At 36.4% G+C, this 20,644-nt stretch overlaps 1 long non-coding RNA gene across 1 annotated transcript; it reads left to right on the forward strand.

Moving 5' to 3' along the window:
* Nucleotides 1-1,309: 1,309 nt before the first annotated feature.
* On the forward strand, nt 1,310-5,297 carry LOC129415460 (uncharacterized). The gene is made up of 4 exons (XR_012359932.1): nt 1,310-2,306; nt 2,806-2,870; nt 2,998-3,096; nt 5,038-5,297. It is a non-coding gene; the product is annotated as an uncharacterized lncRNA (long non-coding RNA).
* The last annotated feature ends 15,347 nt before the right edge of the window (nt 5,298-20,644 follow it).

Below are 20,644 nucleotides of genomic sequence, written 5' to 3' on the forward strand. Positions count from 1 at the left end.
CCCAGTATTTAAAAAAATACTGTTATTTTAAATTATTAATGTTGCTAATTTTGTGTTGCATTAATGTTGTATTCTTTATAATTAAAACATTAAAAATAAAAAAAAAACAATGGTGTGATTTTGTTTGATTGATGGGAATCTAGCTACACTGCAACAGCCTATCACGAGGCTACGTACGACACGTACGTGACGTAGCCTACGTCAGTGTAGCCGCTCAACAGTTACCGCACTTTTTTTAAACTGGATGAGTTTTCGCTAAGCTATACTGCTTTAAGATGGATATTATCCGCAAATGGTTAAAAGCCCAACAACAGTCTCCAAAAGACGCGCAGCAGTCATACAGAAAAAAACTCCGGTGGCCTTGCAACCAATTTGGCGAGCTGCTCCATTCGTTTTACTTTGTTATCTGACGACGACACCAACGTAACCGCTAAAATGTAACGTTACATTTATAATTGACTGACATGTTTGTCTCAACGAAAATGAACCTTCTGACAACCATGTCGCAAGCGCTCTTGGCAAACAGATGAGAGGTTTGAAAAGGACATTGACGCACACAGGCGAGAGAGTTCGGGTCTTCTCGGGTCCGTTCAGAAAAAACACATTCATTTTTGAATTACCCGAGACCCGATGCCGCTATTGTTGTACCCGACCCGTGTCCGAGGCACATGTGAAACTTTTAGACCCGAACCCGATCGGGTCTCGGGTCGGACCTCGGGTTTTCAGATCTAAGTGGACCCGTGAAGACCTCTACCGTGGAGCCCGACCCCGGGCTTAACAGACTACTACATTCAGAAGATATGGACTTGTTCACTGCGGTGATTCAGCTTGCTTCTGAAAAGGACCTCACTCACAAGTTTAATTCCGAGTGGACACTTTATTAATGAGGAGCTTCTGCTCGGAGAAACGCCGCCTGCCGCTGTACTGACAGGAGGGAGGGGTGAGACGACAGCGCTGCCTCCACAGTACCGTAGGTTCGAAGTCTGCGTGCGTGAATGTGTGTGTGTGCGCACGTGTCTCATAGCAATGCATATCCCTCTGTTGACTGCTTTAAAATGCAATGTTTGAGAGATGTCTCTGGTGTTACGTGTAATATGTTGTATAGATTTATGGATATTCATAAAATTGTTTCTATATGTAATGTGGTGTGTAGGCTATAGGCTATCTGGTCATATTGCTGATGGTTGTTTAACGTGGTGATTACGTGCTGCGCGAATAGAGTATATATTATTATAAGTATACGTACTGTAGGCTAATAATAAGTGTGCCCTCCCATGCATTTCATATGCCCCCCTTAAGACTGAGGTCTGGCGACGGCCCAGCAAGCAATAGCCGTCATTTCAACGTCTCGTTTCAGTATAGACCCGATATAGCCGGGCTGTGCCTAGCCCATATCTAGCCCAAATAAACTTTAATTTGGTTACATGTGGTTTTTGACAAAATAATTTGTGAGATGTATGCTATTTCATCATGTAAGCAAAGTTAACAGCGATTACAAGGTATTTCGTTTCATTTCTATAAAGTGTTTTATGCATCGTCTGTACGTAGTCACAATTTAGCTCATAAATAGACCGACTACGAATAAACCACGTTTAGCCCAGAAATAACCATTAATTTAATTACATGTTGTTTTTCCAAAATGATTTGTGAGATGTATGATATTTAATCATGTAAACAAAGTTCAAAGCGATTAAGGTATTTTGTTTCATTTCTTTAAGGTGTAATATGCACCGTCTGTACTTAGCCACTATTTAGCTTACAAATAGACCGACTACGAATAACCCACGTTTAGCCCAGAAATAACCATTAATTTAATTACATGTGGTTTTTGCCAAATAACTTGTGAGATGTATGGTATTTCATTGTGTAAGCAAAGTTAACAGCGATTACAAGGTTTGTTTAATTTCTTTAAAGTGTTTTATGCACCGTCGTACATAGCCACTATTTAGCTCATAAATAGACCGACTACGAACAAACCATGTTTAGCCCAGAATAACCTTGAATTTAATAAAATGTTGTTTTTGCCAAAATAACTTGCAAGATGTATGATATTTCATCAGGCATGCAAAGACACCAGTGAATTCAAGATGTTTGGTTGTATTTATCTTATCTGAATATCTGCTGTCACGCATAACATTCATTATTGATATACAAAATCCAGTTACAACTCCGAACCGCTAGATGGCAGCTGCAGTCCACAAACACGAGGCCAAATCTCGCGAGGAAGATTTCCGCTGTTTGAAAATCAACAACACCAACCAGCACGCAGCCAAGGGGAAAGCAATCTTCCACACTCGTTTGGTCTTGTAAGTGGTTTTTATTTTTTTATTTTACATGTGTTTAAAATGTATTTACTTTATTTGTTGTTGGAATCGCGACATTCTTGCGGGTAACTTTACGTTAAAGTAAGTAACCCATTATAAAACCTAAACAGTACAACCTGCAATGTAATAAAATAGTGGAGGTAAATGAGTCTATGTAACGTTACACTGAAGATTTACATAAGTGATTTGTAGGCTGCTTTTTAGTTACAGCAGTAACTTAGCTAAGTTATCACTGTGTTGCTTACAGTAATGTAGGCAGTTATGCTTTACAATTATGCATACAGAGATAGATTGTGGGGGAAAGCTATTTTTCCATATGGATTTAACTCACAGGCCTTCAGTTTGTTGGAAAAAAGATTTTTATTGTGTTAGTGAGGGAAAACTTGCAGGTCAGTGGGCATTAGCTTTAAAGGTTGGTAAACACTTGTACACTGAAGCATACAATACTGTACAATTACTGACATATGCATGTGCTATTCAGGTGTCAAAGCTGTGCTAAACTGGAGAGAGAAACTTGAGAGACCGTGCCGGAAGAATGCTGGACAGGTAAATTCTATAAACATGCAATATTAATAAGACATTGTGGTGTCAACGCAGTCTTTCATGTGGTCACAAAAAATCAAAAATATATGTAAGTCTGCAAATGTTAACGACATTATCTTTTGTATTTTAGAGTTCCATAAAATTCATTAATTTCAAAGTTCAACATGAATGGTGGTGGTCCACTGCAGAAGCAAGCATTTGAAAAAACATCAGTTCTCAGTTATTAAAGGTAAGTGTGTTTGTATGTAGTTTTAGGCTGAATGGTGTTTCACAAAATAATACATTTAATATGACATTAGGCTATGTGAGGTGTAATTGACGACAGTCCGGTACTGCCTTAATATTTTCTAAATATTAAAAGCCCCAGATTAAATTACTCTTTGCCGATACAACAGTTAACTCACCCATACAATATTGTTTAGATGTTTTATGTCCATAAGATTGTATTGTGAATATTTTATGCTTGGCATCTTAAAGGAATAGTCTACCCTTTTGCCATATTAAACTATGTTATTACCTCAACCTAGACGAATTAATACATACCTATCTTTTTTCAATGCGTGCACTGCACAGTGTGTTGTTAAAGCTCACGTAACACACGCTGTTTCTGCATTTCTGATATCAATCTGGAGTACCTATAGAGTAGTATGACATCCTTTATATCTCTGAAGAGTCTTTAGTTTAATCAGATTTATAAAAGAAAGATTAGCTTTACCGAATCTTTCCGATAATGTACGAAAAAATGAAGAAGGAGGAGTTATAACACGGGAGGAGCGAGTACGAGTCATGCAACACTATACAACACTTATAACGTATGATTCACTACATGTTCGTGTCATTTATATAATATACACGCGCCTATTTTCAACATAAGACAGAAGTCTTACTTACCACGTGTAACTCGTCATGACCCGGTTCTGAAAATCCACCGCATCAAACACACACGCAAAACTCCGCTGCTAATCCGGATAATAAACTATATCCATTGTTTCCATAAGGCTGGATGTCTTCTCCTTACATCCAAAAACACACTTCTTGTTGTGCCATTGTTGACATTTGAAATTAAACAAAGCTGAGTGGCGTGATAAGCTGTTAGCAAGCTCTAGCGTCTCCCGCTGACTGACGGCTGGGCGGGGTTTTCCGGGGGAAGTTTTCCGGCGGAAGCCCATATAAAGAAGTGATACGTCTCGAAAACCCCTGAAACGTCAGTTAGAACCATAATCGAAAAAAATTAGCCGAAACTTGTACGAACCCTGGCGAAGTGCATTCGGCACAGAAATACTCTGAAACACGCCCAACTGCATTTTTGACACTTTGCCTACGTTTAGCATGAGGAAACAACTCTATAACTGTGTTAATAAGTCAGAATGCTTGAAATAATGTGTTCGCATTTAGCCTAGCCCCATTCATTCCTATGGTACCAAAAAAAAGTTTTATTTTGTGGCACCATACTTACTGGTATAACTCCTCATGTAACATTCTTTAAATAGGGAAAACACGGAAGTGTTTGGTGGCTTCCCTGTTTGGTACCATAGGAATGAATGGGTCTAGGCTAAATGCTAACACATTCACGACGCGCTATACAGTGCACGCATTGAAAAAAGATAGATATGTATTAATTTGTCTAAGTTGAGGTAATAACATAGTTTAATATGGCAAAAGGGTAGACTATTCCTTTAAAGGGCAGGGTATTTGATTTTGAAAAATACTAACTTTAGCCTACACGCACCAACCAGAAGCACACTCCTATCTCATTATCCAGTAAGACTGACAAAGTGAATAACATTACCAAAATAACCAACATAAACAACTGTTTTTTATCCGAATTAAATGCAGCACGTTTAGAAATTTGAAAAGATAAATATCATTGCACTAATTCGTAAAGGAACACAAACTACATAAGCAACACGTTTCATTAAAATACAATCTGAATCCATCAAAATAGAATCACACTGCATACCTACCTTTCCAAAAGAAACACTGCAACGACCCTTTCAGACCTGTAGCTGTTTCCATCTTGCGGAAAAGCAGTGAAGTTACCAATGTTTATTTGGGTTTTTGCTCTTTGCTCATCCAGATGTTTTTTGTTGTTGTTTCAAAATGTTTTTCGTTTTGTAGCTCCTGTGTCAATTCAGCAGGAAAGTTTATTTGATTCTCCCTATTTTTACAGAGCGTGAACAGGGTGTGAAGTGGCATGCAAAACACGTTCACAGAAGAGGGGCAAAAATGTAATGCTTCCAATTAGGCATGGGCCGGAATGAGATTCTGGATGATAACCATAAGCAAAAATACCACGGTGTTACGGTATTGCCATTGTGACACTAAAATGTGTTATTTTCAAATGTCTGCGTATTAAAACATCAACTTTTCAACTGGACACAATACATTTTATTTTTAAACAACAAACAACATTTATGCCAGTTTAAAATAAAGCCTTTAAATGATAGAAATTAGTACAATTAATAAGTTGAAGTGAACTGAAGATAGTTTGTTAATGTTTAGATGTTATTTCATTTTTTAAATTTTATTTTGTTATTTATGCTTTTATTTTGTTACTGTTTTTATTCTTTTTGTTAAAAGTAGTTTTTCATTTTGTCTTATCTGAATTTCTATTGTATTAACAATATTTCTTGTAATAAATTGCATGATTACATGTTTATGAGAACCTTTTTTAATGGATTAAAAATAATTCTTTAGCCATTCTTTTGTTGTTTATTAGACACACACGTGTAGTCATTTAATAGCCGTCTATTTAACGGCTAGTCTATTCTTGGGCTATGATAGACGTCTACTAGATTTTCACTGACAGCCCAAAATTAGCCTTTTATTAGCCTAGACCCACATTCACCGTCTATTAGACGTATATATGTAGACGTTTAGTAGCCGTCTATTTAACGGCTAGTCTATTCTTGGGCTATGATAGACGTCTACTAGATTTTCACTGACAGCCCAAAATTAGCCTTGTTTTAGCCTAGACGTCAGGGGGGTGTTTAGACGGCTACTAGACGTCTATTAGCCGCAAAATTGCTTGCTGGGGGGTCTGACAATGGTGAGCATATTTGGGGAAATAATGATTAATTATCACATGTTAGTAAAATATTTAGTCATACAGAATAACATTTCTATTAATTTTCCACTGAATTATGCGATCTGAAGAGCTTAAACAGTGAACAGAGCGTTGGTGTCTCCTCTTCCAGGGGCCTCATTTATAAAATGCTGCGTAAAAAACATCCTACATTTGATCTTATGATCATTTATCAAAAATGCGTACGTGTGATTCATAAACCGAACGTACGCGCAGAAAACGCACGTACCCCTTTCAAATCTATAAATCGCAAATTAACTTGAACTTGTGCGCAGCCGAGCAGTTTCAGATCTCCGCCTTTAAACGATGCCTAATTAATGTCATGGACATATAAAAGAGCGCTTGTCAATGTTTAAACCCAATTTCAAACAGCAAGAATGGTTTATATTTCCAAAATCCTGCAGCAATCAGACAAGCAAAAGTGCGTACGTCTGCTCAGACCCTGACGTGGCGCTGAGGACTTTTCCACGTCAAAGACAGTTTTTATAAATATGAACTTTGCCATGGATTTTTGCTTACGCACACTTTACGATCAAATCTGTGCGTACGCATGTTTTATAAATGAGGCCCCTGATTTGCATCAGATTTGACCTCAGAGCTCTATCATTTGCTGTACAGCTGTCAATCATCTCACTTGGTTCAATGTGCACTGTGGCAGTAGTAATGCAACATTTAGAAAATGTACTCTTGTACTCTTGATACTCAAGTACTTTTAAAAACAAGTACTTTTGTACTTTTACTTAAGTAGACATCTGACTGTAGTACTTTTACTTTTACTTGAGTAAAATTTAGCAAGGGGTAACTGTACTTTTACTCAAGTACTGAAGCTGTGTACTCTGTCCGCCTCTGGTAATTGTAGATTGTATTGCTGTCAAAATACAATTATAAATGATAACAATAGCATATTTGTATTCTCACACATACTATAGTTGTGTGTGATTTTGTTGTTTTTTAACTAAAGAGGGCACCACTGTAAAAGTTTTGCCAGCAGCGGCACTGCTCTGAAGATTGACTTTTTGCACAATTACAATATTTATAGGCAACTAGTCATTATATCTTCCTCTCTATGGAACACATGTTAATGCTCAGTAGTACACATATATGGTTCTTTAATGCAGTTGTTATCAAACATTTTTTGCGGCCTCCCTTGTGTACAGTGGATTGACATAAACATTTTAAAACTTAAAATTTGAATTAAACAAAACATTTTAAATTATACAATTTATTGCTTTTGTTTAGTAGCCTTATTTTTCTGAGGTTTAATTACACAGAATTTATAATAAAGTAATGTATTTCATAAAATATTATAAAAATGGGGCCCCTGGCACCATCTGGCGACATCCAGTTTGAGAACCACTGCTTTAATGTATTTGTTTGCATTGTATTAAAATGCATTCATTTTTAATGGGCATATATTGTATGTGGTTGAAACAGAAAGCCTAGTGCAGGGGTAGGCAACATGGAGTGCCGATGTCCTGCAGTGTTTAGCTCCAGGTCTAATCAAGCAGACCTGAACAAACTAATAAAGGTTAAAGTCACCTGAAACTACACACTGTAAAAAATAAATTGTTGGCTCAATGAATTATTTTTTAGTAACTAGTTCCACAGAAATTTTACGTTCACTCAATTTCTGTCTCCAAAGTGTTACCTGGATTGATGTTTTTTAGTTGGCCCAAATTTGACTCAAATATAAAAAAGTATGTTGGCTCAATTAGCTTTATAGTTCATTCAACTAAAATGTTTTAATCAGTTGAATCTTTAAAAACTTACAGCAAAGACTCTGTCAATTAAAATTTAAGTATTCACTCAATGTTTTATGTGTTACTTCAATTAATATTTATTATTTGGGATTTTTTTTTATAACATTTTTAAATTATTTATCAAATAATTTATGCTGGTGTTGTAAACAAAATAATTAACTTCAGTCACATAAAAACAAAAGCTTTTTATTCACTTATTCACTTATCATACAGACTGAACATACAGAATTAAGTCTTCTTTAAATAGAGGGCATAAACAGTCCAAAAAGCCTCCAAAGTCAGTCAGAGCATCTCCAGGGCCATTTAGGAGACTTTCCTCAGCCAGTCCAAGCGGAGACTGTCTCGCTATGTCTCGGGTCTGCCTCTCACACCATCTCCGCTCTGGTTTGATAAACAGAGGAATATAAACACACACACATATACATAAATAACATGTTTAATATAATAAAGTTTGACGGTGAAAGACTTTATTCCCTAAATAACGTTAATATTAGGCCAAACTTCCCTCAGACATCACACATAATTAAACACTATTGGGCGGTTTTCTCGGACAGGGCTTTTCACTGACTAAAATAACTTACTGACATCTCTTAACATATGAGTGCTATTGTTTTGTCTCAAAATGCACGCCAGTATTGTATTATATAAGGTTTGTTTGTAAAAATGTCCCAATAATAATAAAGACCAAGTTCTAAACTCTGTCCGGTAAACCAACCCTATATCCAGGCTTTTTATCTTAACTAAAATAGCTCCACTTTACTTAGGTCACATAACATAACACACTTCTAATATATCTTTACAAAAATATAATTACAAAAACGTCGAGTATTTGCGTCTTTGCCAATTAATATATTCTAAAATTAACATTTAATTACAACCACTTACCTGACGTGAACTTGAGGAAACGGCTGATTGTGTCCTTCCTTGTGTGAATCAGTAAGTGATTCCAGCTGTTGCGTGCGGATTGATCTCAGATGAAATGACCTGTGATCCAGATCCTTCCGAGTTAAAACATTTTAAATTCAAAATACACAGACGCACGCGCATACATACATACATGCACACACGCGAGCACGCGCGCGCGCACACACGCACGCACACGGGTACTACACACACGGGTATATTTAGAAGTTTTAAGATTGTTATGATATTGGGACTATTTCTCCACTCGCACCTTCAGCTCTGTAGTTCAAATTCGCAGGCAGTACGCAGCCCAGCTATAACAAATGTGAAAGATATGAAATATCATTGAACAGCGATATCATTTAAGTGCAATCCTAAAATATGATTTAAAACATACCGATAAACCTTTTATTATTGAGTATGAGAAATTAAAATGAATTAAATTGCATGTTTACACGCCACAGAGATATCAGAGCCAGCAGTCGATTTCTGATGGGCTTGCCGAGGCGAGGCTGCGCTGGGCGGGGTGTGAGCGCTTAAGTGTCTGTGATTTTCTGGAGCTCATCTGGAGCTCTTCTCCGTCCGAAAGTGTCCGAGCACATTTTTAAATAGACGCTATCTATATTAACCGACCGCATATTTAAACTTAAAGCACATACATTCACGCCTGAACAACTCTTAAAATTACATTTTGTTACCAAATAACAGTAATATTATGAGCATTTTGTTGTCAGGAAACATAGCTGTCATAAGTCCACATATTGACCAGATTTGTCTTAATTAGTTCAGTCAACACTAGCCATTCTGAATGTTGACTGAATTTGGAAATAACCATTCACTTAATGTTTTAAACACAGATTTATCTAGACTTAAAATAATATGTCTACTCAACTAAGCCCCAACAAGAAAATTGGTTTAACTTATATATTTTTGCCCTTCCAACATTTCATTAATTGGATTTTTTACAGTGCAGGTAACCAAGGTTTTATAAGGGTTGGAGCTAATCTGCAGGACATCGACACTCCAGGACTGACGTTGCCTACCCCTGGCCCTAGTGCATCCCAAATTTTTTAACATTAACATTTTAATAACACTGTAGTTATTATGGCCTTTAGAAAATTTTTTTAGAGGAGATAGGGTAGTGCCCAAAAGGCCCCTGTGGTGCGGCATAGGCTTTTTTCCTTACATTACTTTTACTTTTATACTTTAAGTAGTTTTGAAACCAGTACTTTTTCACTTTTACTTGAGTAAAAAGCTTGAGTTGATACTTCAACTTCTACAAAAGTCTTTTTAAACCCTAGTATCTATACTTCTACTTGAGTAATGAATATGAATACTTTTGACACCACTGCCAATAGTTGCAAATTTGTCCTTCAGCTGTTCCTTATAGACCCCTTCAAGGTTTGTAAACATTGAATGAATGACTTTCGGGTGCGCGCGCAGCATGGGGTCAAACTGTTCATACCATTTAGGCTTTTTAGTTTAATCTAACAGGGCTGAAAAATGATGACTTACCTCAAATGAAGTAAGCACTACAAACACAAGCCTCTTTGATATTTGCATTGTTCCAGTCTGCACGTTAATTGCTTGTAGCCACAGATGTTGTATTTTTTGTTTTTGAGATTCTGCAAGAATCCCGAAAAATTTTACGGCAGACCTGGTGCGATTTTCACAGCCCACGACGCAAGTAGGCATTTTTGACGATACCGAATACAAAACTCAATCTGCTGTAATGACTTTTCTGACCCTGACATGCGCAGTGGGAACCGCCTGTGACGTGAACGGTGAAAGGGTCTATAGTATGTACATTTACATTTTTCCGGCCTCTTATTGCTATACCTGTCCCAACTTTTTTGGAATGTGTAGCTCTCATGAAATCCAAAATCAGCCAATATTTGGCATGACATTTCAAAAAGTCTCACTTAAAAAATTTGATAACTTATTTATGTTCTATTGTGAATAAAATATAAGTTGATGAGATTTGTACATGGCGTCAACATTTGACGACACCCGACCATGCGCCAACATGCTGACGCGGAGGGCACACCCCCCGCGCCATTCCCCGACGAACTGGGGACTGCAACACTACTAAGTCCGTTGCATTCTCTTTCCTATTTTCTTACCATTTTCTACCATTTTCGCGTCGGTTTAGGGTTAGAATTACAGAATGACATCCCTACCCAAACCTTTCCCTAACCCCAATGCCAGGCGACAACTGTTTAATTTCGCGTACCTAATAGTATTGAAGTCCCCAGCTCGTCAAAAAATGACGCGAAAGGTATACCCTCCGCGTCAACATATTGACGCATGGTCAAGTGTCGTCAAATATTGACGCCATGGGTGTGAGACCGTGTTATCCATTCCTCTTTTTTTTTTACAATTTCTACAGTGTCCCAACTTTTTCTGATTTGTTGTTGTACATTGAGTCCAGCAGTTCCCTGAAGAGATTTTGGTCCTTAAGCTTCAATGGCTGGCATTAGTAAATCAAGTTCTGTGATGTTTTCCATGTCTGTCTCAATGCTAAACATCAGCACTGCTTTGAAGGTTAACACTAACATATGTTCATGAGAGTGATGTCATGAAGGTCCATACAATCATGATTAGACATAATAGAAAACTTTGCTTGAAGCACACATTTCTGTGCTGTATTTGTTAGAGATAAACCAATAAATAGAAAGTTATTTACTGGATGCTGTGTTAGTTTTGCGATAGTTCAGATTTACCTCTGAGCATGTTACAATCAAGAGGAATTCATTGCATGAGTTTTCATTGCTTAATGACATGTGTTCTGTAATAATATTTTACAGCTTTTTTCAATAAAACAAAATTTTTTTTTATAAAATGAAAAATTATTTTGCTTTTTACATGTTCACTTTTTTCCATTGGTAAAACCCTATATATATATATATATATACAGTGGCAAGAAAAAGTATGTGAACCCCTAGGAATGAACTGGTTTTCTACAGTGATTTGCCATAAAATGTTATCTGATCCTCATCTAGGTCACAACAATAAACAAACACGATGTGCATAAGCTCACAAGACATACATAATTCCAGTTTCTTGTGTCTTTTTTGGAAACACCTATTAAACATTCACAGTGCTGAAGGAAAATTTAAGTGAGCCCATGGACTAATTACTTTATTGAAAGCTTTTTTGTCAGAAGCTGGCAAACTGGAGTCCAATTAATAAAATGAGTTTAAATGTGTGGTTTAGTGCAACTTTGATTGATATTAAGACACTCACACATTTTAAGATTGCTGTCCTTAAGAAGCATCAGCTCTTCTGAACCATGCTCATATAAAGATATCTGATCAAGAGATGTTGCACTCCATAAGGCTGAAAAGGGATACAAAACAATCTCAAAATGTTTAGACCTCCATCAGTCTACACTTAGACAAATTGTCTATAAATGGAGACAGTTAAATACTGTAGCTACCCTTCCTAGAAGTGGGCACACAGCCAAGATGACTCCTAAGACACCATGCAAAATACTCAATGAAGTAAAGAAGAACCCACGAGTAACAGCTAAAGGCTTGAAGACATCATTGGAACGGGCACACATCTCTGTTCCTGAGTCTACCATACGCAAGTCTTTGGACAGGCACGGTGTCTATGACAGACTACACCACGGAGGAAGCCGCTGCTCTCCCGAAAAACATTGCCGTGAGCCTGAAGTTTGCAAAAGAGCACCTTGGCAAACCCCAGTACTACTGGAAAAATATTTTATGGATTGATGAAACAAAAGTTGAATTTTTTGGGAAAAATGTTATGGCGCAAAATGGGCACAGCTTACCAACATCAAAACATCATCCCAACAGTGAAGTATGGTGGAGGGAACATCATGATTTGGGCTTGCTTTGCTGCCTCATGGCCTGGACCACTTGTCATCATCGAGGGTAAAATGAATTATTAAGTAAAAAAATCCTACAGGATAATGTCAGGGTGGCTGTCCACCAGTTGAAGCTCAGTATGTCACATTCACTTTGACTAGATGTGAGTATTGCAGGCGATTGTGTCTGAGTGGCCTGATTAACCATCAGTTACTCCCGACTGACCTATACTTTCAATTTCATCAGATTGATCTGGTAATCATTGCTCACATTGTTCATTTGAAGGCAGAGTACAATCCAGTGTTATTGATCAAGAAAGCAAACTTTATGTTGTAGTTGGTGGCATGCTGTGGCACACACACACTCTTTCATCCCTCAGTTCATTTCCGGATTACTGCTTCTGTCCTCCCTACACTACAAGCGGTAATATACTCTTACTCTTTTTTTCTAGTTTTCTTGTCTTGTTTGGGTCTAATTTGCTCTTTAGTGAGTGTTTCTGTGCCATGACAAAATGGTTCAGTTAATTTAAGTTCGATTCTTGTTCGGTTTTCAATAACAAGAATGGTGATTGCATACGTCATGGAGGATTGATTTAATTAGGCCATCGTGGCTCTTCACAGTTTCTTTAATGTTGTTGCTTCATCAGTTACAATCAAGTAATAGCAATCAATCCACAGAAAACAATCATCTTAGTATTATGTCCATGTAAAGAAGAGCCCGGTTTCCATTTTTAAAGCCATACATATTCAACGTTTAACTACTTTATGTAAATATATGATTATTGTAACCATGTTTGGGACATGGGTATATATTTGTACATTTATCATCCAACAGGAACGTTTTTAAGCTTCATTAGAATACCTTTGTTAAATGAATTCGAACACCTATAGGTTAATACAAAGGATATTACTATTTGTTGTTTGTGAACAAAGTGAGACTGTATCTTGTACTGTTGTCAAATGACGCTGAAACCAAGTCAATCACTTTACGGATCACAGTCGAAATCCAGCAGCCTTTATCAAGTTGTGTGTTTATACGGTGCCGGCCCAAGCCTCTTATGGGCCCTAGGCAGAATTTGTTTGGGGGGCCCCCTCTTACCAATTTTTTTAGAAATTACAAACATTTATAAAAAGAACAAAGTTACACATTAAGTAAGGTCTAAAATTAGCATTAGGTACATAAATCAAATCAAATTAATCATAAGACTGTCTTTATTGTATGAATTAAATATAATTATTATTTTTTAGAGCTACAGAAGTGATTTTCTCTGTGTCTTGGGTTGTTTAATTAACATTAATGACACAGACTTAAGTAGGTTAATTGAGGTTACTGTCTCTTTAAGAGAAGCATGGACCTGGTTTCTGTCTAATCTATACATAAACCTAAGACATAAACAAATGTTTTTATTGAAAAAAGAATACTGTGGAGTTTATTTTGTTTGTATGTGCCCTGTCAAGAACAGAAAGATTTTATGTTCGCTTGCTTTCTGTAAAGCAACACACACAGATGGAGGACGAATTACAAACGGCGCAGCATAAAAACGTTACATTGTTTTTCAGTGCAAATGTATGTTAATGGCCTACAGTATGACACACAGTAGCGTAACTCTCTCTAAAGTTTAAACATCAAGTGTTCTGATCTCTGAAGGGCATAGTGAGGTCTGACTCGAGCTGGACGGTGCTGCATTCAACCCCATGTGCGTCCAGAAAGCTGCTCACTTAAGCATCTTTTTGCAGTTTACATTGTTTAAAATCACTTAAAATGTTAACATTTGCAAGCTTTTGAAACACGTGCAAATGATACAATTTTCCTATTAAATTTGCATATTATTCCGCAAATCACATGCGAGCCGAACCGTGGGTCCATCACGGATAAGCTGCGATCTGTCACACCACTAGCTGCTGCTGCACAAATAAAAAATACTGTAAATAATCATGCTTATCTTGCTCCTTTTCTCCTCCTCTGTCCTTTTTTTCTTTCTCTTTTCGGCACCAGGTGGATACATCCTTTTTTGTGACATGGTTTACTATTTATTACAGTGACACGCACTTGCAATGCACGCAAGGTGTCTATATTGCACATGACTCAAATGCTAGCACTTCAGACACACAGCAGTTGTCTGCAAATCAGAATTTTCTTGTCTTGAATTATTAATTTATTAATTTGTATGTATTTATTAATTTATTTATATTACTTGTTTAAAAAACGATTGGGGCCCCCTGGTGGCAGCCGCTAAGTTTGCTTATGCCTCAGGCCAACCCTGTGTTTATAATAAAATTTCAGAATCTCGATAAAATGCTTGGTCATTTTAACCCAGCAGTGTGTTCTGTCCAATAATGACCCAACCCTGTGTAAAAACAAAGCAGCACTTTTCAAATGTTTGGTTGTGAGTGCAGAAATCACAAAGGGTGGATCTAATAAAGCAACAGTGGCTGCCTCTCTTTCTCTCTCTCTCTCTCTCTCTCTCTCTCTCTCTCTCTCTCTCTCTCTCTCTCTCTCTCTCTCTCTCTCTCTCTCTGTAATGTTTCTTCTTCATACTGCCAACCATCACGATACCATCAGCATCTCAGTGTCAGGTAAAACCTGATCTTTTTTGCCTATAAAGTCATCATTCTTAGAGTTTTGATGCATAATGAATGAACATATTGTTGATAGATTACTTTTTTTTTGTATTGTTAGCTTTAAGGTTTAGAAACCACTATATATGAACAATTCAGACAAATCAATTTGGGTTTCATTTTAATTTTGGCTATATCTCATTTATCCTTTCATTTACAAGGTTCCAAAGCAGCATTATAATTATATTGGCCCGGTTTAACAAACAAGGCTTAGTTAAAGCTAGTACTATACTTTAGTTCAATTATGACATTCAAGCATTTTTTATAACCTCCTAAGACCTGGATGTCCACATATGTATATGCACCATAATACTTAATTCTTTGTAGCTGGGAACCTGTTGTACACAAAGGTGGACAATAACACTGCTTCATGTTCAAAGAAAAATATTTGTTTGTTTGTTCCCCCAAAATAGCTGGAAAAATTGGAAAAAAGACAAACCAAAGCTCGGGTCTTAGGAGGATAAAATTGCCTAATACGTTACAGGTGCGTATCTTAAGACATATCAATGGCACTGACGTATTTTAAGATCTGTATGTGCAAGTTATTTTCAGTTAAGACAGCTGTGTTTTAGTCTAGCCTTAAGCCTTGTCTGTGACACTGGGAGATTATTAAATATTTATTTATTTTAACATTTTCAAAATGGGTATCTCAGTTGGATACCTAACAATGTATATGACCAACTTCATGATCAGCTTGGATAAATAAAACCAATGAGGTGCTCAAATCAAAACCAGATTGATTTTCGTTACAGTTTGAATTTTCTGAGGAAATAGTTTCTCCTGAAAGCTCACCTAGCATGATGTTACAAGACGAGTCAAACCCCTTAAGATGGATAATGCAGGATTTGAATTGGACATTTGTGGAAGAAGTGTACTGCGCATCCACGTCTGAAATAGTGATTATCTGGATTCTCTTCTTCGTTGAACTCTTTGTCATCTGTCTGGCCCTCTATGGATTGTGCTATCTGTTTAAGTCTGATCGGGCTATTTCAACATTTGTCCTAAACCTCTTCATAACTGATATCATGCAGATTTGCATCAGGCCTGTTCTGAATTTTTGTGCATTAAAAATAATTTTTTATGCTTTTTGGATTTACATCATCAGCATACTGTCTAACATTGGATTTATGGTCTGCATCTCTCTTGAAAGATATGTGATGATAAAATATCCTGTATGGTACCGACTTCATCGTAGTTTAGGGCATTCTATTCTGTTGTGCTTGTTAGTTTGGGCAATATCATGCGGTTGCATTGGGGCTGATGTGTATCTTATATTTAATGGGCGTCTGGAGTATGCATTTTTTATAAGTGTCTTTATTTTTTTGACGCCTTATCCACTGGTTATCTTTTGCTTTGTGGGTTCATGGAGGGCACTGTCTCATTCAGTCTCAGTCACCCCTGAAAACCAGAAGAAAATTTTGAGGATCCTGGCTCTTGTGCTTTTCAATTACACTGTGTTGTTCCTCCCGAACATGGTCCGGAACGGGATTTTGGCAGTATCTATTTCTCGTGGACAACAACTAAATTATGATTATTTGCAAGTAGTGTCTGGAATCATATTGTATTTAAATCCACTGGCCGATTCTTTGCTGTATGTTTTCTTAAGGCAGGACAATACTAGCATGCTTAGATATTTGTGTTGTAAACATTAGTGAAAAGCACTGTCAGGGTAAAGTAAAATTTGGGTAAGTTTTTTATTCATGAGATGTTTTGGGCCTTTGGATATAAAGGTAATATTGTTTTGATAGGATTTGAAAGACAAAAAATTATGTGGATTTTGTCAAGAGAGGCACATTTAGACTTAAAGCGTGAGAAAAGTGAAGCATTTAGTATGTAAATAAATGTATTAGGATTTTTGTATATTTTAGACAAAATGGTTTCTACATGTCACTGCAATGGTAACTTTTCAAAAAGTCCTATTAGTACCTCAGAAGTACATACAGATACAAAAGAGTGCATATTAGTACCACAAATGTACATATTGGTATATACGCATCTGTATAAATGGTATTATAAAGTTTAAGTGGGGCAATTATTTGACCATTTTTCAGTGTATGATAAATTTTTTGTATAATAAAATGTACTGTGCAAACCACATAAATGTTCTCATTCTCATTTCATCCCATTTCATATCTGTAATAGATACAACATGGACAGTACAGGAAACAATTGAGCAAATTTGATCACTTTTCTGGCTACTCATCGTTACTCACTTTTAAAATCCTCTATTATGTCTGTCAATCTTCTTGATTATAATCCAATTACATGAAATGTTAGCCTTAGTCAGATTACATAATCATTATATGACAAAAACACACAACTGGAAAATGGATCTTGTTAGAAATTAATGTATTCAGTCCTCGCTCTTGCTGCTGTTTCTTCATCGCTTAAATCCTCCAACTTCAGCTCAGCATCAGGTAAAACTGTTACTTTGTGCCTGTGTTCTTAATTTATATTTTATTTATTGTTCAGTCATTCTTCTCAATTAATTTGTGATTAAATTTGACTGTTACATACTTGTATGCTGAAGGTTTTTGATGCCAAGTTTATGTATGAATGGTTTTAAATTTTAGCTCAAGAGAAGTTTCTCTTCTTGTACTGAATGAATAGAAAAAAGAAAAGTCATCACAACAGGAAAATCAAGGTAGCCTAATGCACTAATGCACTTTAGACAATAATATGTATATTTAAATACAAATTTTCTACTGTTTCCCTTCTTTTCTGGCTGTCATTATAAGATTTAAGAATGTACAGTATGTATAATATCTTGTGTACCACCTTTAATAATATTTTTTATGCACTGTATATGGAAAGTTTATTTTAATCCTTGCTTAAGTGGAACTTAAAGGGATTCACCCAAAAATGAAAATGATGTCATCATTTATTCACCCTCATGTTATTGTAAACCTTTATGAGTTTCTTTATTCTAGTACACAAAAGATGACATTTTGATAAATGAAAGTAAGCACACAATTGGGAGTGTCCATTAACTGTCATAGTATTTTTTCTGGGGCTGGCCATAGATTAATCTAGATTAATTTCATACAAAATAAAAGTAATTTTTTGCATAATATATGAGTTTGTGATGTGTGTAAATATTATGTATATTTAAACACACACACATACATATATTATACATTTAAGAAATGTTTTATTTATATATCATTTTTTATTTATATATAATATAGAATATATAAAAATATAAATAAATCTATATACACATGTAAATGTTTCTTACATGCATACATGAATGTGTGTGTGTTTATATATACATAATAATTACACACAGCACAAACTCATATGTTATGCAAAAAATTACTTTTATTTTGTATGAGATTAATCTAGATTAATCTATGCCCAGCTCAAATTTTTTCCTACTATGGATGTCAGTGGGTACTGCCAGCTGTGTGCTTACCATCATTACCTATTATGTAAAAAATCACTTGTTTTGTTGCAGAGTCCAAGACGTAAAGATGATTTTTCCTGAAACCAATAGGACATTTCAACTGGATTTAAGATACTTTCCATGGATAACGGAAGACTTTCACAGGACATTACTAGAAAATTTTATTTGTTTGTCTCTAGTTGAAATTGTGATTATCGGGATTCTTTTCTTCACCGATATCCTTGTCATCTCTCTGGCAGTTTGCAGGCTGTGCTGTCTGTTTAGATCTCACCAGGCTATTCCGATATTTGTTGTAAACATCTTCATTTCTGATATCATACAGATTTGTTTCAGACCTTTCCTGCATCTTTGTAAAGTCACTGTCAGATATGAGCTTGTCTGGTATATTTATTGTAGCAGCATAGTGGCTAATATTGGCTTCATGGTTTGTGTATCTCTTGAAAGATACGTAATGATAAAATATCCTGTTTGGTATCGGTTTCATTATTCAGTTAAGTTTTCTCTTCCGCTGTGCGTCGTTGTTTGGACAATATCTTTCATTGAAATTTGGATTATCTGGATTCTTGCATATGGACAGCATTTGGCCTATGCAAGTCAGTTAGGTGTCATTGTTTTCTTGCTGCCTTATCCGCTGGTCATCTTCTGCTATGTGGGTTCAAGGAGCGCACTGTCTCATTCGGTCTCAGTCACCCCTGATGAGAAGAAGAGAATTTTGAGGATTCTGGCTCTTGTACTTTTCAATTACACCGTGTTGTTCCTGCCGAACATTGTTCATGGCATAATCTATTCATTATCCTATGAACAAAACAGTGGTATGATTTTTTTACAGGCACTCTGTGGAATCTTGGTGTATTTAAATCCACTTGCAGATTCTTTGTTGTATGTTTTTATAAGAAAGGATAGCATTTTTAGATGTTTGTGTTGTAAGCAGCTACGTGAAAATCAGGTGCAGCAAGTAGAGTCATCTCGCATTTGACATAGAAATCATACAGAGGTGAGTTATGTACTGAATGATATTGGCATAGTTTATCTAATATCGATATAATTCGGTAGGCACAATTAGTTGTAAAAATGATGTAGACTGAATCATTACAGTTAAATTAACAATGTATGGGGAACAGGCTTTAAATATTCTCTTTCGGCTCTTCCTTGAAATGTTCAGCCAGAAGATTACTGTATATTCTGTGTTATAAAAGCCACAGAAGGATTTTTGATTAAAGCTGGTTTAATATATGATATCAGTTACATTTCTTTGTGAAATCCTAGGATTTGAACTTCCCTCACTTTAGGACGACTACATGAGGTGGTGTAAAAGGATCATCAGTGACTCCAGTCGCCAAAGCCATGGACTGATCTTTGCTGCACTCAGGAAAACGATACCAAAGCCCACATTCACGCACAAGCTAAATGAGGGACAGCTTTTATCTCTTGCTATCAGACTGCTGAACACCCAAAACTGATATGCTTTTATACATCACATCCCTACTTCATCTAATGTTGGGCACTTTAACAAAATCAACTCTCCCATCATCTTCTAATGTCATTTTGTACATCTTGCAATTGTGTATAATCGGTATTCTGTATATAATTTTGTTTCTAACTGTATTTTGGACTGTGTAGACCACATACTTGACTCACTGCACACAGACTGAAAGTGATGAAACATTAAAAGTCACATGATTTGATTTAATACTTTAATTCTAAGGTGTAACTTAAAATAAATAAATAAATATAAATGCATTTCTGAGACCTTCATTTAAGATGGCATTATATGTAGTCCCGCATATATAAATCAAATCTTTTAGAAAACGTATGCAAATTTCCTGTTATTAATATGGCCCGCCGCAACAACCAGCACGTGAAATAGCAGGCGTCAGTAGTTGGCTGCCAACGAGATGGTTGTGGCTAGAAGGGATACAGCTACGGCCAAAACCTCGTGAAATCTCGTCAGATGAGTGATGTTTTCAACTTAATCCGACCCTCAAATCTAAACCCAAACCCAACATTTGATGGTATTTAGGCTGCAGCTGTATCCTATGTAGCCAGAACCGCTGTTTTTCATCCTAAACCTACCCCTAAACCCGACATCTCGCGAGATTTTAGCTGTATCGCCTCTCTAGCCAGAGCCAGAACCAACCCAACGAGATAATGCACAGTCGCGGGGAGCTCGCA

Source organism: Misgurnus anguillicaudatus, chromosome 21 (assembly GCF_027580225.2).
Source record: "Misgurnus anguillicaudatus chromosome 21, ASM2758022v2, whole genome shotgun sequence".
Classification (NCBI taxonomy): Eukaryota; Metazoa; Chordata; class Actinopteri; order Cypriniformes; family Cobitidae; genus Misgurnus; species Misgurnus anguillicaudatus.